Genomic DNA, 7,771 nt, shown 5'->3' with positions numbered 1-7,771 from the left:
CCTCCAGTTTATCTCAGTTTGCAGAAAAAAAACACGTTCAAACCGGACTGCGGACCGATACAGGCCCGTGTTGGATGGAAAAGTATATCCGCACCGCGCGGTCCACACAGTTTCGGGCGGTTTAAGGGTCCTCATAGTCATTGGAGATGCCCTTTTATCCTATAATTTTTTTCCTACGATTCATTTATATCATTTTTTATAGGAAATTTTTCATCCAGTCCACTCCAACGTTGCATGAGAAATCATTTGTTTTTTATGTGCACAATCAAACATAACGATAACGATAAGAACTTTGAAAGTCATCACTGATTGGAAGGGTTTTCAAAGGAATTTTCGACCATTCTAATCCTTAAATTGATTCGTAGGGTTATATCTATAAGAAAGTTTTCTTAGGATTCATTTATACTAATTTTGATAGGAAAAATCTCACCCAGTTAAAAAATTAAGCTAGCCACTCACAAAAAGTAAAATAAAATAAAGCTGGCCAAACAACGATAGGTGAATCAGAGAATTGCTGACCAGAAAGTTCTCGGGAAACAGGGGTCCCAACAGCAACAAGAGAGAATGTAATGCAGAAGAAAAGGATTAAACCACATCGGTTCTCCTTTTCATCAGGGTGTCTTCCTGGTTAGCAAGAAAGATCTCATGTCATGTCACTACCATATCAACAGCTTAAGCTAGCGTTTGCTAAAAAAAGGCAGGTTATACATGCTAGCAATACTGTTGAAGTGGTGCATACAAAAACTTCAAAACTGTTACCTATTGGATCAGCAGCAGCAATTGTGGCCATCATTCTCCTTCCCGGGGATGCTTTCAGATGCTACTATGTCAACATAAGTGGGTTAACCGGTTAACTGGGTTCTGCATTTAGTTTTTCATTTGCATGTCAAGCAGTATGGGAACTTGTAGTTTGTCCTGTCAAAGTTGATGTCCTATCTTCCTCTCTCGTTCAGCTTTGAGCGCTAAAACAGAGTGCCAGCCGGCCCGCTTGCTTGTTTGTTTCTCAATCAGAGCACAAATATTATGAACCACTCTGCAAAATTCATAGCACCAACTTTTCAACTGAACTGGCAATCACTAGCTGATTCTATTATGTCAGATTCAGTTATTTTGCCCCTGCGAGTCCACCCGCCCTGTCTACTTGAACCCAGAAGTACTCAGCAGACAGAACCTGCAAGAGCACAAGGCAAGTAGTTTGTCAAGTTATAAAATTGTCATCCTTGACCATGGAATGTTCCTCCTCTGTCATTGTACAACATATATAAGCATCTACAGTAGTAGTTTCCTCTGTTTCAAGAAGACATGCTTGTTCTGATGCATGTCATATTATTCAGAATTTCAGACGGAAAGAAAGGGGAGATGGGACAAGAAGAAAGAACTGGCTGCAACATCCGGTGTAAGCTTTGTACAAGCAACCAGCACTGTGGGATCTTGACACACATATTTTAAGTCTTTTTACTTTGCTTTGTATTGGTTGGGGTGCGCCTGGCCTGGGCAGTAGTGCAACGCCCAGGCGACACACGAGGGCCCCACTAGCAAGCTAGTGTGGTGGACCCTCTCCCATAAAAAATAAATTTAATATCATTGTGGGCACATGGCCCATATATCAGATATTAAACTGATAAAAACAGATACTACACTTGATTTTAGCCAAAAGGCGAAGAAAGGTATGATTCAAAACACTGCCCTGGGTCTCCCTTTATAGCTCTGTGAACCGCTACTCTTTGCACAGGCGAGGTGGTACTGAACCAACAACGGGTCATTAGAGACCTAATCCTGTGCGTCCGGGCTATTTCTCCCGATTTGGACTTGTTGGCCCAGCTAAAGTATAGCAGCCCAGATGCCTCAATAGCCCGCTAACGTTGCTTCTTGCTTCACGGCTGAAAAATAAATGTAATAAAAAAAAACTAACTAACTTGATCTTCATGCGCCGTGTGTGATTAGGTGGCCCCTGTCCTGATTGGTAGAGAGATAAAAATGATCGTGGAGATTTCATCTGTGAGCATGCCTTTTCCTTGCATGGTACTCCCTTCGTTTTTATTTACTCTACATATTAGAGTTGACTAAAGTCAAACTTCGTAAAGTTTGACCAAGTTTGTAAAAAACAATATAGACATTTATCATAATTAATCCATACGATGTGAAAGTACATTCAATAATAAATCTAATGTTGTTGATTTGTTATTGTATATCTTAATATTTTTGTTTATAAACTTGGTCAAAGTTTATAAAGCTTGACTTTGACTAAAGCTAATATACGAACTAAATAAAAACGGAGGGAGTAAAAAGAGAAGCATTGTGATAACGTCCAAACGTTCTGTTTATAGTGACAGATCCGAACGATCTTCCCACTCGATCGCTAATCTCTCCAGACCACCAGCGCACGTTTTCTGTTTCTTTTTTCTGGTCCCACCATCGCTACGCCCTCCCGCTCGATCGATAATCCCACCCGGCCACCAGCGTAAGTTTTCTATTTTTTTCTCGTCCCCGCGACCACCCTTTTCAAAGCTATCCCTGATAACCAACTGGACTAACGAACCATCTATGCATATTCACCGATTGACATTTAATTTGTATACATTTAACTGAAGTAAGACTACTCATGCTAAATTTATCAGGTAATCCACACCAAAATTACCAGGCTACTCATCCTAAAAATATCAGGTTGTTAAAATTGTTAATGTTCAAGATACCATGATTTTTGAACGTAAGCTATCGGGTTTGTTGGTCAAAAACTACCATTTTATTTACACAGAAATTATAGATGTATATTTCAACACCCTTCTCCATCAGGTCAATGTTACCATAGTGTTTGTGCGTAACTTATCAGATCCCCGATGCATAAAATATCATGCACACATTATCGGGGTATTTTTCAACAACTTTTTTCTCGAGTCAAAAATAGTTATCATGTTTGTTCTAAGCAAGTTATCAGCTCTGTTGTGCGTATATTATCATGCTAGTACACATGTTTACCAGGAGGGGGGGGGGTGTTTCAACAACTTTCTCCCCGAGGTCAAAAGATAGTTACCATGTCTGTACTAAGTAAGTTATCGGCTTTGTTGTGCGTATATTATCATGTTAGTACACATGTTTACCGGGGCTGTTTTTCAACAACTTTTTTCCTCATGTTAAAAAATAGTTATCATGTGTATGCTAAGTAAGTTATCAGCTCCGTTGTGCATATGTTACCATGCTAGTACACATGTTTATCGGGAGAGGTGTTTTTCAACAACTTCTTCTCAAGTCAAAAAGTTATCATGTCTGGGCTAGGTAAGTTATCGGGGGTATGTTTTCAACAACCCCCGGATCAAAAGTTATCGTGGTGTTTGTACATAGGTTATCAGCTCCGTTGTGCATATGTTACCATGCTAGTACACATGTTTATCGGGAGAGGTGTTTTTCAACAACTTCTCAAGTCAAAAAGTTACCATGTCTGGGCTAGGTAAGTTATTGGGGGTATGTTTTCAACAACCCTCGGATCAAAAGTTACCGTGGTGTTTGTACATAGGTTATCAGCTATGTTGTCCTTAAGTTATCATGCTAGTTACACAAAAAGTTATTGGTGATATGTTCTCAAAACAATTCTTGGTGAAGTTACCGTTGAAGTCCAGCACCGAGCACTTGGTGAGGCCCATCTGCTAGCCCCTCATGCCGGCGGTGGAGGGTTGCAGCAGCGGCTGCCGGGCCTGCTTGGAGGAGATGTCACTAGGCTTAGTGAGCGCTGTTGGCAAAGCGTCTGGGCGCTCGTACCCGCAGGAGGCGGCAACGCGATGCAATAGACGCGACGACGACGCTTCGGGACTTGGGGAGGTCAGGTAGCGTGAATTTGACGGCGCGGTGGTGCAGGGCGTCGGGGAATAGCCGGATGCGGTAGGGGAGGTCGGAGACGGTGCTGTAGATCGGGCGGCAGCCATGTACCTAGGTCAGAGAAGGGGTGGGCGAGGGAAGAGAAGGGAAGGAGCAATGAGAAGGAAATGGAGGGGAGGAGCATGGGCAGTGTGTAGATCGACCAACATTGCTGCTGGTGCTGCTCGTCGGCGGTGGTGAGGCTCGCTGGAGCAGCCAAGGGCGGCGAATCTTGGCGCCGCCGTCGCCCATGCCGCGTCAATGCATGGACATATATTTCGATGACTTTGTTCTAGGTAAAAAGTTACCATCCCTAGGCTAAGTAAGCTATCAGTTCTGTTAGGCGTATATTACCATGTTATTTGCACAGATGTTATCGGGGGTATGTTTTCAATAACTTTTTTTTCTAGATGAAAGTTATCGCAGTGATTTGTACCTAAGTTATCAGGTTTGCGATGCATATATTACCCTGCTATTTATACAGAAGTAGCCGAGATATGTTTCCAACAAAAAAGTTCCCCCGGTCAAAGTTATCATAGTGTTTGTACCTAAGTTATCAGGTCTAAGCATATATATCATGCTATTTACATAGAAATTATTGGATTAATAGTATGATAATATATTTACATGAGACAACGACCGAAGTTCGAATTCCATGCATCAATTCTTTGAAAAGAAACTTGGTCATATAGATGTGCCCCTCGCTAAAAGCATCATTGTTTTTTCTTGCGGTGATGTAAAGTTTAAAGGTCGACTAACCTGATTCAAAATACACAATAAAAATCTTAGCCTAGGTGGTAGCTTAATACAATCTTAACCAGCAGGTCAGGGGCTTGACTCCCATCAGGTGCACCTTTTTTCCTGCAAAATGTTTTCACGCGCGAGCGGTTGGGTGCGCGCAAGAGGCGGATCGTACCGCGACCGCGTGGTTCGCGCTGGAAGTTATCGTGCGACGCGCTAGGTACGTTCGATCCAGAATGGACGAGATCTAGGTCGTTCGGATCTAATGACATAATCAGAACGTTCGGAAATTACAAATTCCCAAAAGAGAAATAAGAACTGAAATATTATTCCGATTGGTTGCCGTTTGAACAAAAGATATTGTGACGTCCACGTGAAGTTGCACGACTCGTGCAAATGTCTTCTCAATCTAATAGGAACCGAACGTAGCAAGCCTTGGCCTACTTCTTCCTGCACGTCCATGTAGCTTCTACTCAATCTTTGACTGGGCCCACTTGCATGCATGTGTTTCCCTTGATTGCCTGATCCATACTAGCATGGAAGCACGTCTGCGTACTTCGGCCAAGACACAAACAAACACATCTTTTGTACAGCCATGACATACTTAATCCTTGGTGCATCTGATACATCAGCACGGAAAATACCAGTACTAGAGGTAGTCGCGTATCGGCAATGCTATACCTACGTAAAGGAACTACTTAAGTTTACGTACGTGGAAGAATTGGATTGGTGTTTAGGGGAGTGAGGGGCCCACCCCCTGAAAATTGAGGGGGGGGGGGGGGTTATTTAGATTAGTTTGGAACGTTTTGTAACCTTACGTATCCTCTTTAGTAGGTTTAGCATTTTTGGTCGCGTACATATCACAGTCTTCTTCGCTTCGTTGATCCGCCGGTGCCGGTATTTGCTTCTTTTTTGTTTCTCTTGTTTTTGCTTTTTTGCTTGTTTGTGCTGCGGTCCCAGAGCGAGCTGGATGTATCAGATGGTTGCTTGGTAGTTTGCTTTGAGGGGATGTATAAGTGAGACAATCCCTGGCAATGATTGTCTTCAAATTACATGTTTACTAATTAACATACGGTCAAATAAAACCAGCCAGGCGCACAGAACTGTCAACATTTCTACGGCATTTGTCTATATTGTTGTTCTTCTTAAAGTACACTTGAACTGTAGACGAGCCTTTACCGTGTGAACATATGAAGTCTCTCTGATCGTCGATACTCTTATGGCTCCAGTTAGTAGCATGAATAATTTGCATGTCCGTCAGAGCTTTTCCTGCAGCCATAAGAAACCTTGCAAATTGCATCTCCCCTCTGGTGCCGCAGTACCCTAGCAATCGTACTTGTTTAAGATGCTTTGGTAGGCAGATAACCGTATCAGCTCCTCGCGGTTGCCATGATCCAAATGCATCCAACTTATTTTTGGAACCAAAGCTGAGACACCAAATCCGAAGTTGCTGCAAGGATGGGAATCTCTACTCCTAATGAATGACTTGTTAAATAGTCTGCACGATTTATTTTTGCTGATTTTTTTTCGTCATCCTGCCACCTCTGATTTTTTTTTCGTCATCCTCCTCCCGCGAAAAAAACCCGTGCCAAAAAAAAAACCCTACGATCGATGCCTCGTGCCCACATCAGATCGTTCTCCGCCGCCACCCCGCAGTCCCGCACGACCTTGCCTCCTCGATCCCACCTCGACATCCATCTCGCCGCCACCTCTTGCTCCGCCCCGCCGTGCGCCGCCCGCCGCCACCGTGCCTGCGCCGCCGTCCCCCGTATCGACTCCGTTGTCCGAATCCCACCGCCGCCGCGCCTGCGCCGCCGTCCCCAGTATCCACTCCGCTGTCCGAATCACGCCGCCGCGACCGGGACCGCGTCCCTCCCCAAACGGCGGCCATGATGAAGGGCGCCGCTCGGCTATGGAGACTGGTTCTTGAGGTGCATCTGGTGGACTCCAAGGGCCTCTTCGGCAGCGATTTCCTAGGTGAGTGCCCCCCTCGAATTTCCTGGTGGTGGTGGTGGTGGTGGTATCTTCTTGGTTTCCCTCGATTTTGTGCTCGCTTGTGTTCTTGTGTTCGGTTCAGAATTGGAGATTCATCTTCGTGTTAACCTGTATGTATGTGCGTGCAGGGAAGATAGACCCGTATGTGATCGTGCAGTACCGGAGCAGGAGCGCAAGAGCAGCACCTCCCGAGGTCGGTGCCTCCGCAGCTTCTGGTTTTGTTTTCCTCTTCATGGTTTTCGCTGCTGCAAATGATGATGATACTCCTGGTTGGATGTTGGAACGGAGCAACGAACGGCCGTTGACTCTGCAAAATAGATCCAGGAGCCGTGCATGCCCTGCGAGGCTGTGGCTCACCGTGTGCTGTAAAATGATGCAGATGAGGGGAGGAACCCGAGCTGGAACGAGGTGTTCCGGTTCCAGATCAACTCCTCCGCCGCCAACGGGCAGCACAAGCTCTTCCTCCGGATCATGGACCACGACAACTTCTCCAGCGACGACTTCCTCGGCCAGGCAACGTGAGTGCTGCTCCTACTTTTGGGTGTAGGATTGATTTTCAAGAAAACAATTGGAGGATTTTTTTTCTCTTTCTGTGGTGACTTTTCTGGATCATAAGATTAGAATTGTCAAATTCGTATGTGGAATAATGCAATACTATGCACCCCATCATGAGCTCATACATACAAATATTTTGTTTACGGGGGATATCTATAATATTTTCATTTCAACAAGTCAAATGGAGTCTCTTTCTATCCCTTTCTACTCTGTTTCTCTTCGTTCCTCTGCTTTTCAGTGTATTTCTAATGAACCATCCAAAGGTACCACTTCACACAAAAAAATCATGTTTTTTTTGGAGATCTGACACAATGACATACTCCTACTACGTGATATTTTGTTTTGTATTCTTCTTACTCGCATGCTTTATTTACAATTCATGCTATATAGCTAAAGCAGCCTTAACAAGTCAAAAGAAGAAAGAAAATTGCTGACATTTTGTTGTGTGATGCAGGATCAATGTGACTGATCTGATCACCCTTGGCATGGAGAGCGGCTCGTCGCAGCAGAACCCGGCCACCGGCCACCGCCCGGAAGCTGGTGTCATGGTCGAGCTGGGCGGAGTGGCGCTTCGTCTGCGACGCCATCTTCTCCCCATACCCCGACCCTGGCGCTGCTCTTCGTAGGGTAG

General features: G+C 44.6%; 1 non-coding gene and 1 pseudogene across 1 annotated transcript; one reads left to right on the top strand and one right to left on the bottom strand.

Moving 5' to 3' along the window:
• Window positions 1-1,474: 1,474 nt before the first annotated feature.
• LOC119326879 lies at window positions 1,475-1,671 on the bottom strand. Its single transcript, XR_005158241.1, has one exon. It is a non-coding gene; the product is annotated as a U2 spliceosomal RNA (small nuclear RNA).
• A 4,589-nt stretch (window positions 1,672-6,260) lies between these two features.
• Window positions 6,261-7,771, top strand: part of LOC119320066 — a 6,066-nt pseudogene continuing 4,555 nt past the window's right edge.

Source organism: Triticum dicoccoides, chromosome 6B (genome assembly GCF_002162155.2).
Source record: "Triticum dicoccoides isolate Atlit2015 ecotype Zavitan chromosome 6B, WEW_v2.0, whole genome shotgun sequence".
In the NCBI taxonomy this organism is placed as follows: Eukaryota; Viridiplantae; Streptophyta; class Magnoliopsida; order Poales; family Poaceae; genus Triticum; species Triticum dicoccoides.
The sequence above is the reverse complement of the archived record's forward strand: the minus strand, read 5'-3'. Positions and strand labels throughout refer to the sequence as shown.